Genomic DNA, 18,935 nt, shown 5'->3' with positions numbered 1-18,935 from the left:
TGTAAATGACATTCTCCTACATGCTACAGCCAAAGAACTGCTTGAAGAAATAGACTACATCCAAAGCAAATATTTTGAAACTGAAGAGAACTTACAATAGTAACTTTAGAAAAGAGTAGCGACAACCTTGCAGATGTCAACCTTCTATTATGCACATACAAAAAAGAAATAGCAAAGTTTAAAAGCACATCTGCTGAACTACCAAACCAAGTATGTGTGTGTTGCCGCAGAACATTTTATACAAACAGCACCAAAACTGTAGATATAATGTACAAAATAGAAAACAATGAGGAATCCCAACGGTTCCAATTAGCTCTCTACCTTATAGCAGAAAACAAATACAAAATTACTAACCTCTCAATACTGTGTACATACTGCACTGCAAAACATGACAATAACCAAATGCCTTCATGGGCTATCAGTAATAACTTGCAAATATTCCCACTGCCAAACCACTCCAACAGCTTAGTTTGTATGAGACCTTTATAATATAAACAGTACACCCATTTCAAGCAATAATACGCCTTCAACCAAAAACAGATAAATTGCCACCCTCTGAATTACTGAAAGGCATTTGTGGCAAAGTAGTTTCACCGTTAGATCTCAAAGAAAATGTAGACACTCTAGGAGTGCAACAGCCAACAGATCAATCTTTGATTATCCTAATGAATGGTGTACCTACAAAAGTCAAATAAGTTTGGCAGCAACTAGTGGACTTAAACAAAGTTAGAGAAGCCCTGCAATATCTTAAAAACAACAATGAATACTACAAAAAAATAAGCATTGAAGAAAACCTGAGGGAAACCACCAAAATAATTCAGGACTCCTCAGCAACTGGCCAATTTGAACTTCTAGATCCTACTACAGCCTCCAATATTTTAGACCACTACACAATTCACCCACTGCACCCCAAAGACACCATAGACGATGCACTGGAAACATATCAAATGCGGCAAGCCGAAGGATCTCCAATCAGCATATGGTAAACAAGTGTAGAAGCACAAGCCTTTCCTCTACTTTTTCCTACTGGAAAAGGTGGAAGGTACAATGAAAGATGCACACAAATAACAGCATCAGAATGCCGCTCTTTACGAATGTATTCTGAAGACCCCAGATTCAGATAAAAAATTGAATACATATTCCACCTCTTCTTTGAAAGTGAACTAGCAACTCTATGTTATGCAGTTGCACACTCATTGAAAACATGTTCCAATTTTCAAAACATGTCTACTACGCAGCTACTTCAAAAGGTGCAAGAGAAAGATTAAGTTTTACAGTCAAGTATTATCTCATGGCAAACATGCGTGGTACGAAAGAATACTGGTTCCGACGTCACGCAGATGTATAGGGTATGCGACGCAACCTTGGCCTGCACACTTGGTTTGTCACTTTAAGTTGTGCAGAGTATGCATGGGCAGACTTGCACTATTTCTTATGCATAGCAAACGAAAACAAAGCAGGTATAGACATGGAAACACCAGGAGAACGCGGCTCTCTTGATCCTGTAAATGTATCAAGGCACTTACATCATCACTTTATTGCCATGCTGCACTTCATTTGTAATAAAACAATTCCTCCCCTCAGAGAATTGGACCACTTCTTTTGGAGAAAAGAATATCAAGCCAGAGGAGCACCACACATCCACATGCATTTCTGGATTAAAAAAGCTCCTAAATTTGGTCAGGAAGTGATGCAAATATGTCACTTGCGAAATCCCTTCAGAAAGTACACATAGCGACCTACATGCACAAACTTTGCAGTTTCAAAGACACAAGTGTGGCAAGTATTGTTGGCGCAAATATAAAAACAAAGGCAAATAACACCAAATGCTGCTTTGGTTTCCCTAGGACAGTTTCAGCAACAGAACAAGTAAACAGCTTCATGTCTTCGGTTAGACACAGTGTGAAAGGCAAATCACCTAAGAACACATACTGCATAAAAAGAACCAAAGCATCAAAGTACATCAATGATTACAATGCAATAATTGCCCTCCTGTGGAATGCAAATATAGATGTGCAGTACATTGCAGACAATTCCACTGCAGTTGCACGATATGTCACAGCCTACTTAACCAAAGCAGAGAAAACAGATCTGAACGACCACTGGGATGATATATCATCTGCCAAAACACTGTCAAAGAAATTGTACAGCTTTGGCGTGAAAATGCTCTCACATAGACAATGTGGCTGCTACGAAGGCGCAGACCGTTTAACCGGCACCAACGTGTATGGGAAATCTGAAAACATAGTATGACTAAGCCTTGGACCTGCTGCATCCAAAAAAAGAGTTCTCAAATCATACCAGGACATAGAAACAATAGCCAAACCTGATCCCAACAGCCAAGACATTTTGAAAAACAACTTATTAGACACATACTACCCAAACAGGAGTACTGCTTTGGAAACCATGTGCCTGTACCACATAGCCCAAAACTTCTCATACAAAATAATATTAAACCAGATGAGAAAATAGGTAAATACATAGACAACGGTTGTGAGGGCAGCCTGGTTAAACTTACCAAACGCAGCCTGATTAATCATATGAAGCTATCATTAAAAAGTCCTCAACATAAAGAACTATACTGCATGGCCCTACTGCAACTTTTTAAACCATGGAGAAAAGAAGATTTATTGGACACCCATGACTCCTATGAAGATGCTTTCAATGCAAGTGAAAGCACTATAACATATATAAACTTTACACAGTACAAAAACATGTTGGACAATGAACGCCAACAAGAAGAAGAACTTCAAGTACAACTAAATATAGACACTCCTGAGAGCAGTCAACCTTCTCTGACAGGAAGCCAAGGGACACCCTAATGTTCACCCATTCACTATTTAAAAAAAGTGTCATCAATCTAATACTTACACAAGACCGAGTGGGCGCAAGCAGAGCGGTTATTTGATAGTTTATTTAAAGGTGACCTCTTCTTCATTTTCTTCTTTTATACCTACAATTAAAGGGAGGATGAGGTTTTAGTAAATCTCTCCTCGTTGTTATTACTATTAATTATCCTAGTAAATCAAATATTCTTACCTGGTATATCATAGTTATTTGTCTGATGTCCCAGAGTCCAAACCTCTATACAAGAGACCTTCACAGGAATTGTTTGATCAATGGATTGCTATTTGGGCAGAATCAAGATACCAGAGAAACTATTAGGGTAATTCATAGAATTTCGCACAAAAGTGGCGCACCCGGCTGGCGCACAGTGTCCCCGTGCGATACACTGCGCCAGCCGCGTGCGATAAAATCCATTTCATCGCACAGCATATTCATGGATTCCAGCCTCCAAAACCAGCCGTGGCGCAGAGTGGCACAGCGACCCTGCAGCAGCGCCAGTTACGCCCCCAAGAACACCCTCGCGCAAGGAAAACCCTTCAAAATTCCCAATTCATCGCAAAGGGCCGCGCTAACCCTGGACCAATTCACAGGGCTGCCAAACAGCAAATGCCAAGTGGGGAACGTGCATTTCAGTGGTTCGCGGGAAGTATCACACGCGATTGCCCTGGGTACGTGTACATCAGGGGTGCGCGTGAAGTAACACACGCGATTCAATCAGGGCACGTGTATTCCAGGGGTGCGCGGGAAGTATCACACGCAAAATCAGCAGGGTACGTGTATTTCAGGGGTGCGCAGGAAGTATCACACGCGATTCCATCAGGGTACGTGTATTCCTGGGGTGCGCGGGAACTATCACACGAGATTCCATCAGGGCACGTGTATTCCAGGGGTGCGCGGGAACTATCACACGTGATTCCATCAGGGCATGTGTATTCCAGGGGTGCGCGGGAAGTATCACACGCAAAATCAGCAGGGTACGTGTATTCCAGGGGTGCGCGGGAAGTATCACACGCAAAATCAGCAGGGTATGTGTATTTCAGGGGTGCGCGGGAAGTATCACACGCAATTCCATCAGGGTACGTGTATTCCAGAGGTGCGCGGGAAGTATCACACGCAAACTCAGCAGGGTACGTGTATCTCAGGGGTGCGCAGGAAGTATCACACGCGATTCAATCAAGGTACGTGTATTCCAGGGGTGTGCGGGGAGCACTACACGTAAATTGGCCGTGTGGGTCCTCCCAGGTGTTCCCTCTACACCCTCCACGGCCCCTGCAGCCAGCCCACACCACAGGGGACCACCCTGCACCCCTGCCCATGTCCCACAGGCAGCCCATCCACCATGGCCATGCCCCCAGCCAAGCCACATGTCACCTTGCACTACTGATCAACAATGCATGTCTCCCAGCACTGTGGGGCACCTGCCAGCAGGCCCCCACACATGTCCAACTCATGTCCCCCTGCACCCTCACCCCCCAGCACTGTGGGCCCCCTCCACCAGGCCCACACTCATGTCTCCCTGCACCCCCGCCCCCCACCAGTCAGGGGCACCCTCCACTAGGCCCCCACTCATGTCTCCCAGCACCCCCACCCCCCAGCATCCAGGGGCACTCTCCACCAGGCCCCCACTCATGTCTCCCAGCACCCCCACCCCCCATCATCCAGGGGCACCCTCCACCAGGCCCCCACTCATGTCTCCCTCCACCCCCACCCCCTGCAGCCAGCCCACACCACAGGGGACCACCCTGCACCCCTGCCCATGTCCCACAGGCAGCCCATCCACCATGGCCATGCCCCCAGCCAAGCCACATGTCACCTTGCACTACTGATCAACAATGCATGTCTCCCAGCACTGTGGGGCACCTGCCAGCAGGCCCCCACACATGTCCAACTCATGTCCCCCTGCACCCTCACCCCCCAGCACTGTGGGCCCCCTCCACCAGGCCCACACTCATGTCTCCTTGCACCCCCACCCCCCAGAATCCAGGGGCACCCTCCACCAGGCCCCCACTCATGTCTCCCAGCACCCCCACCCCCCAGCATCCAGGGGCACTCTCCACCAGGCCCCCACTCATGTCTCCCAGCACCCCCACCCCCCATCATCCAGGGGCACCCTCCACCAGGCCCCCACTCATGTCTCCCTCCACCCCCACCCCCTGCATCCAGGGGCACCCTCCACCAGGCCCCCACTCATGTCCAACTCATGTGTCCCTGCACCCCCACCCCCTGCATCCAGGGGCACCCTCCACCAGACCCCCACTCATGTCTCCCAGCACCCCCACCCCCCAGCATCCAGGGGCACCCTCTACCAGGCCCCCACTCATGCCTCCCTACACCCCCCACCCCCCAGCACTGTGGGGCACCCTCCACCAGGCCCACACTCATGTCTCCCTGCACCCCCACCCCCCACCAGTCAGGGGCACCCTCCACCAGGCCCCCACTCATGTCCAACTCTTGTCTCCCTGCACCCCCACCCCCAGCATCCGGGGGCACCCTCCACCAGGCCCCCACTCATGTCCAACTCATGTCTCCTTGCACCCCCACTCCCCAGCATCCAGGGGCACCCTCCACCAGGCCCTCACTCATGTCTCCCAGCACCCCCACCCTCCAGCATCCAGGGGCACCCTCCACCAGGCCCCCACTCATGTCTCCCAGCACCCCCACCCCGGAGCATCCAGGGGCACCCTCCGCCAGGCCCCCACTCATGTCCAACTCATGTCTCCTTGCACCCCCACCCCCCAGCATCCATGGGCACCCTCTACCAGGCCCCCACTCATGTCTCCCAGCACCCCCCACCCCCCAGCACTGTGGGGCACCCTCCACCAGGCCCCCACTCATGTCCAACTCATGTCTCCCAGCACCCCCACCCCCCAGAATCCAGGGGCACCCTCCACCGGGCCCCCAATCATGCCTCCCTGCACCCCCACCAGTCAGAGGTACCCTCCACCAGGCCCCCACTCATGTCCAACTCATGTCTCCCTGCACCCCCACCCCCAAGCATCCAGGGGCACCCTCCACCAGGCCCCCACTCGTGTCTCCCAGCACCCCCACCCCCCACCAGTCAGGGGCACCCTCCACCAGGCCCCCACTCATGTCTCCCAGCACCCCCACCCCCCTGCATCCAGGGGCACCCTCCACCAGGCCCCCACTCATGTCTCCCAGCACCCCCACCCCCCAGCACTGTGGGGCACCCTCCACCAGGCCCCCACTCATGTCTCCCTGCACCCACAAACCCCAGCATCCAGGGGCACCCTCCACTAGCCCCCACTCATGTCTCCCAGCACCCCCACCCCCAGCATCCAGGGGCGCCCTCCACCAGACCCCCACTCATGTCCCCCTGCACCCCCACCTCCCTGCATCCAGGGGCACCCTCCACCAGGCCCCCACTCATGTCCAACTCATGTCTCCCTGCACCCCCACCCCCTGCATCCATGGGCACCCTCCACCAGGCCCCCACTCATGTCAAACTCATGTCTCCCAGCACCCCCACCCCCCACCAGTCAGGAGCACCCTCCACCAGGCCCCCACTCATGTCCCGCTGCACCCACACTCCAGCACTGTGAGGCACCCTCCACCAGGCCCCCACTCATGTCTCCCTGCACCCCCACCCCCCTGCATCCAGGGGCACCCTCCACCAGGCCCCCACTCATGTCCAACTCATGTCTCCCTGCACCCCCACCCCCCTGCATCCAGGGGCACACTCCACCAGGCCCCCACTCATGTCTCCCAGCACCCCCAACCCCCTGCATCCAGGGGCACCCTCCACCAGGCCCCCACACATGTCCCCCAGCCAACATGTCATCACAATCTAGATCCCTGGCCCTTATGGTCAGCCTCCAAATGCCAAACACCCACCCAAGTATTGCATCCACCCACTTAGAAATAGCAATAACATGATAGAACCCCAATTGCAAATTTGGAAATGAACACATGTCCCTCACATACACCCAACGTGTGTCAGTGAATGTCAAATATCATGATATGCATGAAACCAATGAGATGATACTACACATTGAAGTTTGAAGAAAAAATATGTATTAAAAGCAACATAAATTGAATCAAAAATAAAAAAACAAAAATGGGAATTTAAAAAGAAAAAAACAGCATGTCCGTGAAATAATGCAAAACCACAAATCATAATCCAAAGGAAAGGTGTCCAAAGTCACAGTCCACAAAAGTAAATCCAATGGAAAATTAAAATCGAAAACCATTGCTCCATGGGTAAATCATAAAAGAAAATGAAAATCCAACAGTCAACTATATACAGATAAACAATCCAGGGTCCATGATCCCAACAGAATAAATGAAACCTATCTAATAACACTACCTAATAAAAAAAACTATATACAAAAATGTGGCTCATTGTCCAAAAGGTCCAAAAAAATGCAAAACCAAAGGAAACCTAACACTAACTACAGAACTATTTACAAGGGCAGCGGGCTAGTCCGACGGCTCACTTCGGGATGTTCCGGGCCAGGGCATCATCGAACTCCTGCTCAATGTCCCGGAGGCGGTCCTCCTCCATGGCCCCGAGGGTCTGCAGGGCCGTCGACATGTTCACCTCCAACTCCCTGAGGATTGCCTCGAGGCACTCGGCCCACCTCAGGGACCTCTGCATGGAGTTCTCCACCCTGACCATCGTGAGCCGTGCCTCTTCCGCCCGCTGCCGCTCCGCATCTATGGCGTGGCCCAACCGCTGCCACACGGAAGACACTTCCCATCCTGGGTCCTCCTGCCCTCCGGCCGATGCCTGCCCCTCCGATATCGAAGGCCCCGAGCCATCATGGCTCCCACCTCGTTGCTGCTGCTGCTGTGCCTCTGCCCGTGCACTGCCTCCTGCTGCCTGCACATCCTCCACTGGCTGGGGTGCAGTCATTGATGTGGCCACCCCTGCTGGACGTCCGACTCCCGACTGTGGCAGGGATGCCTCCTCCACCAGCCTGGCCGCACCGTCAGAGGCAGCTCCACAGGGCACCCAGGTGACTAATGGGTGGGAAGATGGCACGGAGGACGACTGGCGCACAGGGGGTTCAGTTGAGGAGGGGGTCTGAGCAAGCCCCATCAAACGGAGGAATCCGGCCTGGGTGACCTGTCCCAGTAGGCCGACGCGGTCAACGAGCCATTCGAGATGACGTGCAGTCTCCTCATGAAAAGACTGCAGGTCGCCTCGCATGGCCCGTTGACGCAACGTCACACCAGTCAGGATAGGCTCAACCCGGACCTGGATAGCCACGTCCGCAGGCAGAGGAAGACCAGTTGTTGTGAGCTCATCCCCTGCCTGAAATCGGGTCGGGACGTAGGCGTCCCTGCTGGTGCAAGATGATGCAGTGACAGGATCAGGGACAGGATTGCACACAGGCACCTCCGCGGCGGCCTGTGCTGCCTCCTGTCCCTGGTCCTGCACTGCACCACTAGCACCAGTGGAATCCCCACCTCCAGACCCCGTCTCTGTTGCTTGCGCGGCCTCCTCCTCCACCAAACCCCCCACCAACCTGGATGACTCCGTGCCATCTTCCCCCGTTGGGCCCTGTGGGGTCCCAGCTGCCCCTTCTGCTGCCGAGGAGTCCAACTCCGGCCTCCGCCTCTTGGACCTCCCCCCGGCAGCTGCGGCCTGGGATGCGGCACCGGACTCCTCACTCCCTGACGAGATCACAACCTGGGAGGGGAGCTGGGCCTTGCCTCTCCGGCTGGCGGTGCGATCCCCGCCGCGGTGCTCCACATCACCTTCTCCGCCCTCTTCATCAGTTGACACTGCAGACAGGGAGAAATAAAACACAGACTGCAGACAGGGAGAAATAAAACACAGGCATCAGGGCACTGTACAATGGACACATACACACATGACAGTTGTACATGAGTGGCATTGGCAAACCTCAGACATGGCATCACAATCGCCAACACACGTCATTTCAACTTGCACACATGAGCCATACCACAGCCATATCGCAACTGCCAGCACCATCCATGCACATACAACAGCATGAGCAGGCAAGTGTGAGCCAGACATCACATGCAACACAGGGAGTGTACTACACATGCACACACACCACCACACTTGCATGCATGTGTACATCTCTGCAAACTGTAGCAGTGCTCAGATGGGCATCCATGTCACATCTGCCAATCAGGCTTCCACATCCCGCTGTCACATGCATCCATGTTGCATCACTGTTGCACCCTTGTCAAATACACACACATGCACATGTACACAGTGCTGATACATGCAGCTGAAAACAACATACATGTGTGACATCACGAACATGCCTACTTACATACACATTCATCCAAACATGTGTGCCCACACAACTGCATTTGGCATGCAAGCCTACACACACAAGCACCATCCATGTCTCACACATGACAGCCCTCGCATGTGTTAGCCTCACGGCCCTGTACACCCCCACCCATACTTGGCCCCATACAAACACATGTGCAACCTGCACACTACTGGCACATCACCACACGCACAGCTTACAATCATGATGCATGTACACTTACTGCTCGACTCCAGGCGGGTCAACCTCTCAAGGACCTGGACGTAGAGGGCTGGGGATATGCGTTCCAGGACCCTCATCTGATCTTCCGACAAGTGGCCCCGGCACCCCTTAGCATCCGCTGACTTCAAGAGGCACCGGGCCTTGTTGAGGGTCCAGGACCTGAAGTCCTCCCAGCGCTTCTTGACATGTTGGAAGTCGCGGACTGCCACCCCCTCCGCGTTGATGGCAGTCACGATGCCAATCCAGATCCGAGTCCGTCCTTCCTTGTCGGCGCGCAAACTTCCGAAGAGGGCATCATACTGCCCCAGGACTTGCTCCACCAGGACACCAACTTCGGTGGCAGTGAAGCTGGTGCCCCTCTGCCTTTCTGGCCGGGGGTTGTCAGTGGTGCCAGATGTTGCAGTGCCCGACATGACAACCCCAGAGGCAGGAGTGGGTGGGCAACTGAGTCCTGGGGCTGGGCTGTCGAGCGATGGAATCCCAGTCGGGAGTCTTCGGTTCCAGCAGGGGTGGTCACAGCAACAGCACCGCTGGCTGATGTGCAGGCAGCAAATGGCAGGGCACATGGCCAGCAGGCAATCAGGCAGCAGCAGATGGCAGGTGGGCGCGTGCTCAGGGCTCTGGGGGTCAGTAATTCGGCCTTCTGGGCAGGAGCGTGGTCTTCCGTGTGCTTACGCGTGACCAGCTTGATACGGAGTGATTTGGCATGTGAAAATCCAGCAAGTCTGCGTGTAATTCGAGGAAAGGGCCTTAGCGCGTAAGCGCGTCAGCACACTACGCGAATTCATTGGCCCAAAGGCCAACAGCGCGTATGCGCGTCTGTGACGTGCGTGCGCGGGCGTTTCCCTGTACTTGGGTGCATGTTACACATCCAATGACTGCACGTCAGAGTGTCAGCGTGTGTAATTGGCAAATGGGGCCTTAGCGCGTACACGGGGAAGTGACGCTGGACGTGTGGGCATGTTTAAAAGGTACGTGTAGAACGCCATTTCCTTGTACGTGCTTTTTGTGGAGAGCGAGTGGGTGAAATCTGTACTTCTTGTCGGTTCACACGCGATTTACTTCATAGCGTTCCAAGTTCGTACTCCCTGTTACCTCTGACAGCTTTTTCTCTTCTTGTCTTTTTCCTGGGCCTGTTTCCTCAAACAGCGTTCACTTCTCCTGTTGTCCTGTCTCCTCAGACAGCGTGCAATTCTTCTTTTGGCAGGGGTGTTGAGCACGTATTTGACATCTGTGCTTGCCCCGTGTGTTGCCTACCCCTTCAGAGGTCATTCTAGGCTGCGTGTGACATGCTCAAGTTCATTTTTGTGTTTCTGGGTGCCACAGCGTAGTGCAGGGTTTTTTTTCCACGCACGTGGTCTAGGAGGGGTTGCGTGCACATTATCTACCTTTTTCGGGGTGCCTGTGCATTGCGTGACCCGTCATCTTCCCCCAGGGGTCACATACAGCCTTGCTAGAGCACTAGGGTACGAATTCCATCTACTACCCTACCCCTTTGACCCCCAATTGCCCAGGACAATAGTTTACTGCAACTCCCATATGCACAACAATATCAGTGCCATGGTTGGGAGGCGAGCACGCGGTAAGGGTGGCAAAGGTGGGCGAGCCACAAGAGGTGGCCGTGGTGGATACGGTAGGGGACGTGGCCAGGACTTGCAGGGTGCCCCTAGCCCCCCATGTGTGGGTGACCAGTCAGGGACACCCATGCCCCCCCCCTGGTTGAGGGTAACGTGGCTGACACCATCCCTGCTCAGCCCTTGTTGGACCAGCCCATTGTGGCACCAGACCTGGCACTGGGTGACTCCATGGCTGACTTCCAGGTCAGCAGGTCTAGGCCACGTGTGGCGGTGCACGTTGGTGTCACCAGCCCACGTGGATCAGGGGCAGCTATGTCATCTGCTGCCCCGAGTAGGCAGGGTGGGGAGGCTGCATGGGCAGCTGCGGCTCCATCCACCCCAGCTCTGAGTGTCCCAGCCAGGACAGTGTCTGTCCTAGTCCATCCTGCTGACGTTCTCCCTGACCACATCACACTTCAGCTAATGCCTGCACCAACTCCCATGGTGAGTGTTCATTCCCACACTCCTAGTCCACAGTCCACCGGGGCTCCTGCCCCTAGTGTCCAGAGCGGCGTAGGACACTCAGTTTCACCACCACCTTCCAAGCGGAAGAGGAAGAGTGCTCGTCCAGTACAGGCTGATGCCCCAGACACGGCTACACAGTCCGGCCCACCAAGGAAGGCCTGCTTCAATCGGGTCGAACTTGATGCACTTGTGGAGTATGTGTCCGCACATGACAGCGAAATGGTGATTACTGCAGGATGCAAGACCACACCTGCACATCGTCAGGCACACTGGCAGACCATTGCGGAACTCATAAGTGCCCTTGGATTCGTGAGGCGTACAGCTAATGATTGCTACAAGCGCTGGAATGACCTTAAGCGCAGGGCAAAGAAAAAGCTGGCCTCAAGTCATGCCGCAACTCTAGTGACTGGAGGTGGGTCTCCGGCAGAGGACATAGAACTCACTCCACATGAGTATATTGCTGGGACCTACATCACGGAGGAACAGATTCAAGGTGTGGGAAACCTGCCAGATTACGAGGCATTGTCCAGTGAGTGCACATGCATGTGTGTGTCATCCATGTGCATGGCGTGTGTGTGAGTGCTTCTGATTGAGTGCCAGGTGAAGGGGTGTGTGCCTGAGTGGTTTGGGTCACCCATGTGCTTCATCCAAAACATTCTGCGCACCAGGATTTGGGTGTTGCAGTATCCCTTCTGGCAACAGTAGACATTCAGCCCAACCTCACGCCAGTTGCCCTTGAATTGTCATCTTGCCACAAAATAGTTGCACGTTATTCTGTTTTCATTCAGGCTGATTGTCTGCATTCCACCACTTTCACTAGGCATGTCTCAGTCCTATTGTCACATGTGTGACATGGCTAGGGTACATGCCATCTGTGTGATGGCATGTGTCATGTATGTGTATTGGACATGCCAATCACAGGCCAATGTGTGATGACACTGCTAGGCAGCATGCAGCAAATTTGTTGGTCTTCCATCTTGGTGTCATCAATGTGTGCCATTTGCCTCCCCTTCATACGCAGTGACAGTGCATGCATGGGAGGGTTATAATCATGTGGGACATGTGCCAATGAAGTACTGTTTCTGTTGCTTCTCAGCCCTAATTGTGTTCCATGTTGCTAATGCCTGTTCCCATTTCTTTTCGTTCATGTCTTTGCAGGGGATGACACACTTGATACTGCTGGGGTTGTGGAGATGGTGCAGACCCAGGAGGGGTCTCAGGCCCGACCGGGCACCAGTGAGGGACGTGGTGTGGTGGTGGGTGAGAACCCACACTTGCTGCAGGCCGTCATCTCAAGGGGTGTCTCTGGCTGCACCTCCCCCAAGCTCTATTCAGGTGTCGATTCGGATGATGAGACCTATGTGCCGTCGCAGGTAAGTGTCTCTGGGAGGGATTCTGTACTGTCCAACCCACCTGCACCAGGGGTAGAACCCTCAATGGGGATGTCAGTGTTGGTAGGTCATCCTTTGGTGGTTACGGATGCAGGGTCACACTCCACTACATCTGATCCTGTTCCTGGGCCAGCAGATCAGAGGGGAAATGCAGTCCTGCAGCCTCAGGCAGTGCCGGCACAGCAAGGCGCAGTTCGCCTTGCCCCAGACAGGTGTGGTGCTCGCCGACGCGGTGGCCGTACGCCACCAGGCAATACCGCATGGGAGCAATCCATATACGGTATGGCAAACCAACAGGCAGCATCAACTGAGATGATGGCTCAGGCCATGGATAGGGTTGCCACTTCCATTGTCCCCCAAGAAAGGCTAATTGAACAACTACAACAGGCAACAGACTCCATTAGCCAGTCACACAGGGAGGACATGTTGGCGTCCAACAGGGACAGGCAGGCGGCACTGGAGACTCTGCGGGAAGCCATTTACATTGAGTCCCTGGGCCACAGGGAAGCCCTGAGGGTGGAACTCCGTCAGCTCAGGGCAACTCTGGTTGAGCTTGAGGCTTCAGCTAACACGAGGACAGAACAGCAGCTGGAGTGGCTCACACGTACGCTCTCAGCTGAGATGCAGGCAACTAGGGCGGAGGCCCGGGCATCCCGTGAGTTGTTGCATGGGGACCTCCGCACAATTATCCTCCAGAACCAGACCTTCCACACCCGCATGCTTGCTGCCATGGAGGACCAGACTAGGGCTTTTCGTGGGCTGCCTCCCATAGTGCCACCACCTCCTGATGCAGCTGCAGAGGGTGAGGAGAGCGACAGCAGCGATTCCCCCACAATAGGGTAGCCGTGCAGGCCATGAGCCCATGGAGGTGTTTTTTTTCCGCAAGATCCACACAGGTGGGTTTTGGTGTGCACCCTGTCCTCGGACCTCCTGGGTGGCCAAGACCCACCGCCCCCCCCCACCCTGGGCCCATTAATGGGCATTTTTTTTTTTTTTGATTTTTGATTTTTTGGACAGTGTGTTGCCTTGTGTGGCTCCCGTGGGCATACGCTGTACTGTGGCTGGGCACATGCAGGGTTGTCCTGAATTTGGGTCAGATGCTTGGGTTTGTGTGACACACACCCCTCCTGCTTCCCGTTTCCATGGGCTTGCAAAGGGTGTGCCCAAGTGACATTGACTTACATGGTGACGTTGGACTCCCATTTGATGTGTGGGCAGTCTGTAGTCAATACTGTGTATACATTCCTAGTGCATATTGCTGTTGTATTGTGCACTGCATGGTGTATTCATATGTGCCTCTGCATCTCATCCTCCTAATTTGCAGGTCCATTTCTCATGTCTTCACAAGGCGGTCTACTTTGGGACTGGAGTCCATGTTGTAAGCAGTGCACCTACACTCTTGCGTGGCGCTAACACTGTATACTTGGAAGTGTTTGAAGTGCTGCCATTATCAGGTAGTGAGGCTACCAATTTTTTAAGTCTGTAGTGTCATGTTTATGGTAGGTTGGAGGTTGTGTAGGTGATTGGTATTCTTGGTAAGTATTTGGTAATGTCTGTTGTTGGTCCTGCATTACTGTGCGCATTTCATGTGTGGCCAGTTTCCATTAGGGACACTGTAGTTGGTGACACTTGGGGCATGTTGTGGGGATTAATTTGTTTGCTCTCACATTTCATTACATGCCATGGTGTGTTGTGTGGCCGTGCTGGGGAGGGGTTGGGTGACATGGCACAGTTCTCATGTTGTATTTTGCAAGTGGGTATTCATTTTTGCTGCATGAAAGTGTGTCTTTTGATGACACTGCATTGGTGGTGTTTGTGTAGGTAGGGATGCACACATTGTGACACTTCCACATGAACAATCTCATAGGCTGCTATGGTTCCGACAGTTGACTGTCCCTTTGTTCATCATAATTGTCAGATTGAGTCATCATTGATTGTCAGATGGTATGTGCCAGGGCTGTGTGCACTCCACAGGGGTGTGCTTTCTATGTGAAGTAATTAGCCACCAGCTGCGTACGGGCTGCCTCACCCTGTGCCCTTTCCCCTCCCATGCGCAGCGGGCGTGCATGTGGTTGGGGATGTGGGGGCACCACCATGTACACAGCCAGGCCCCGGCGTGTTGCAACATTGTGCAGGACACATGCTGCCACTATCATCCTGCACACTACTGGGGGAGCGTATAACAGCTGCCCGCCAGAACGGTCAAGGGAGCGAAAGCGTGACTTGAGCACTCCGAATGTCCGCTCCACTATGCCCCGTGTTGCAATATGGGCTGTGTTGTATCTTACCTCGGGAGGCGTGATGGGGTTCCGAATTGGCGTCATCATGTGTGTGCTCAAAGAGTAGGCACTGTCCCCTCGGGAGGTGGTGATGGGGATCATTAGTGGGGTATTGGCATTACTGTGTATCTGTCATGCATGCGTGTGCTGTGGCATTTCTACTCACCAAGTATCCATGCATCATGCCGCCCAGCTTCCATGTCCCGGTTTAGGGTTGACATCCTGTAAATGAAGCTGTCGTGGGTGGACCCTGGATAGTTGGCATATACTGAGGTGATGATTCCCTTGGCATCACATACTACCTGGACGTTGATGGAATGCCTGCGCTTGTGGTTTCTATAGATGTGCTCAGATGCCCTGGGGGGACGTAGAGCCACATGGGTGCAATCAATGGCACCTAGCACTTTGGGGAATTGTGCCACCCTGTAAAAATCCTGGCTGACAGCCTGCCTTTCTGCAGGTGTTCTGGGCAGGTATATGTGCCTGCGGACTGATGGGTGTGCAGTGATGATGGCCAACACCTGGTGTAGGCACCATGACTGCGTGGCCTGTGACACCCCCCCACTATGGCACTTGTCCGCTGAAATGATCCGGTAGCCAAGAAGTGCAGTACATTGAGGACCTTCTCCAGGGGGCTGAGTGCTTGGGAGCACAGGGTGGGTGATGTGAGGTCATCCTCCAACTCACTGACCAGGTCGAGTATTGTGTGTGGAGGAAACCTGTACCTCCCATACACCGGGTCATCTGGCATACCAAATAGGCTGGTTCTGGGTGTGAAGATTCTGGCCCTGACTATCCTTCTCCTCCTCCTGCGGTATCCCACGGCCACTGCTGCTAGGAACGGTATATTCATCCTGGCGTCTGAGCTTGTTTGTTGTTTACGCACTATTTTATGCTGCGCGGGACGTGTGAAACTTCCCGCGCACCCCAAAATACACGTACCCTGCTGAAATCGCGTGTGGAACTTCCCGCGAACCCCGTAATACACGTACCCTGCTGATATCGCGTGTCAGACTACACGCGCAACCCTGATATACACGTACACAGGCGAATCGCACTGCTGGGGGGTGGGGTTGCTGGGAGACATGAGTGGGGGCCTGGTGGAGGGTGCCCCTGGATGCTGGGGGTTGGGGGTGCAGGGAGACATGAGTGGGGGCCTGGTGGAGGGTGCCCCACAGTGCTGGGGGGTGGGGGTGCTGGGAGACATGAGTGGGGGCCTGGTGGAGGGTGCCCCTGGATGCAGAGGGGTGGGGGTGCTGGGAGACATGAGTGGGGGCCTGGTGGAGGGTGCCCCTGACTGGTGGGGGGTGGGGGTGCTGGGAGACACGAGTGGGGGCCTGGTGGAGGGTGCCCCTGGATGCTGGGGGGTGGGGGTGCAGGGAGACATGGTTTGGACCTGAGTGGGGGCCTGGTGGAGGGTGCCCCTGACTGGTGGGGGTTGGGGGTGCAGGGAGACATGAGTGGGGGCCTGGTGGAGGGTGCCCCTGGATGGAAGTGGGTGGGGGTTCAGGGAGACATGAGTGGGGGCCTGGTAGAGGGTGCCCATGACTGGTGGGGGTGGGGGTGCTGGGAGACATGAGTGGGGGCCTGGTGGAGGGTGCCCCTGGATGCTGGGGGTGCAAGGAGACATGAGTTGGACATGAGTGGGGGCCTGGTGGAGGGTGCCCCACAGTGCTGGGGGGTGGGGTGCTTGGAGACATGAGTGGGGGCCTGGTGGAGGATGCCCCTGGATGCTGGGGGGTGGGGGTGCAGGGAGACATGAGTGGGTCCTGGTGGAGGGTGCCCCTGGATGCTGGGGGGTGGGGGTGCTGGGAGACATGCGTTGGTGGGCAGTAGTGCAAGGTGACATGTGGGTTGGCTAGGGGGCATTGTCATGGTGGATGGGCTGCCTGCGGGACATGTGCAGGGGTGCAGGGTAGTCCCCTGTGGTGTGGGCCGCCTGCAGGGGCCGTGGAGGGTGTAGAGGGAACAGCTGGGAGGACCCACATGGCCAATTCACGTGTGGGACTCCCCGGCACCCCAGAAATACACGTAGGCTGCTGGATTTGCGTGTGGAATTTGCCGCGCACCCGGAGTACACGTACCCTGCTCAAATTGCGTGTGGACCTTCACGCGGACACCGAAATACACGTACCCTGCTAATTCGCGTGTGAAACTTCCCCCGCACACCAAAATACACATACCCTGCTAATTCGCATGTGAAATTTCCCGCGCACCCCGAAATACATGGACCCAGGGCAATCGCGTGTGGAACTTCCCGCGAACCCCGTAATACAGGTACCCTGCAAATTCGCGTGTGAAGCTTCCTGCGCACCCCGGAATACACGTGCCCAGGCCAATCGCGTGTGGAACTTCCCGCGAACCCCTTAATACATGCCCACGCTATTTTTCACACAGCGGGTGTCCGTGTTTGTCTGTACCCCTTTGCACCTCATTTGTCCTAGAGGGCCACTATATGGACCATTCATCATGGCTGTATATGGGTGCTTTTTGTTAGCGCACATTTAGGCGCACATTTATTTCAGGCGCAGGGACGCTACCGCCTGCTTTCTTGTGGCGTACTTGTTTGGCCCTGTGCGCGTCTTTCACCGTGCGCTGGTTTGCGCTATTCGATTCCATGAATACGGGTTGTAGGCGAGCGTGTGGGCGTTCCGCGCACTTGCCTCCTGTACTTCCCCCGTGACGCCCATATTTTCACGCGTTGTTCCCCATTCCGAGTGTTATGCCCCGTGTTCCGCCTACTTTTGTGATGTGCGCCGCGCTATGTGCGATTTCGCAGTGGCCGTGGCGCACGCCGTTGGATGACCTGTGCGCCGCTGTGCACCGCACACTTTTTCAGCGCACATCCCCACTTGCCTCCTGTACTTCCCCCGTGACGCCCATATTTTCACGCGTTGTTCCCCATTCCGAGTGTTATGCCCCGTGTTCCGCCTACTTTTGTGATGTGCGCCGCGCTGTGCGATTTCGCAGTGGCCGTGGCGCACGCTGTTGGATGACCTGTGCGCCGGCGTGCACCGCGCACTTTTTCAGCGCACATCCCATGTTTTTCTCGCGCACGGACTTCCATGAATCAATGTGCGCTGGTTTCCCTGCGGTTTTCGCAGTTGCACTGCGATTTTCGCACTTTTACTGCGAATCGCACGTTTTGGCACCTCTGCGCGGGAATTTTCGGCGCACATTAATTCCATGAATCGACCAGTTTATATTTTGTGAGTTTGGCTCATTCTACCTTTATTTGCAGACAACTGCAAACTATGTTTGCTATTACTTTTCCTTAAATTTTAGCAAAAGAGGGTGTGTGGCAACACTTAAACCACAGTCCCATTTTGAGCAATATGCACATTCCGTTATCTTTCCATTGTTATTTCTAAAATAGTTTAAATTTCAACCTACTTCTCATGAGTAGCTGCCTGTGTTTGGCTAAAAGCTTGGGGCACCAACGTATTCAATGGCTTCCTGCCATCAGTGATGATGCTCGCACTCATCCAAATACGTGCGAGAAAAAGTCCTTCTGCTGGTGCCTGTCGTGCAAACAACGATGACCGTCATGTACATGATTTAGAAGAGGCAGAAGCGCCTTTTTCAACTTCATTACAGAATCTACGTTTTCCCAAATTGAACGCTGCCATGCGAAAAATCCATTTAGAACTATGGCGATTATGTAGGAGCTGTTGTTTTATGCGATGTAATACGCTATTCACATACTTTTATGAAATCACAGCAGTGCCGTCTCCTCCAAAACGCACATGAGCTGGTGTCTTTTTCTTTTTAATAAAAGACCCACAGGTGTGACGTGTTGCTTATCTTCACTTAGACGTATCATGTGACAATACGTATGACTAC

This window comes from Ambystoma mexicanum, chromosome 2q (assembly GCF_040938575.1).
Source record: "Ambystoma mexicanum isolate Mex_15411 chromosome 2q, UKY_AmexF1_1, whole genome shotgun sequence".
Classification (NCBI taxonomy): Eukaryota; Metazoa; Chordata; class Amphibia; order Caudata; family Ambystomatidae; genus Ambystoma; species Ambystoma mexicanum.
Note: the sequence above shows the minus strand (reverse complement) of the source record.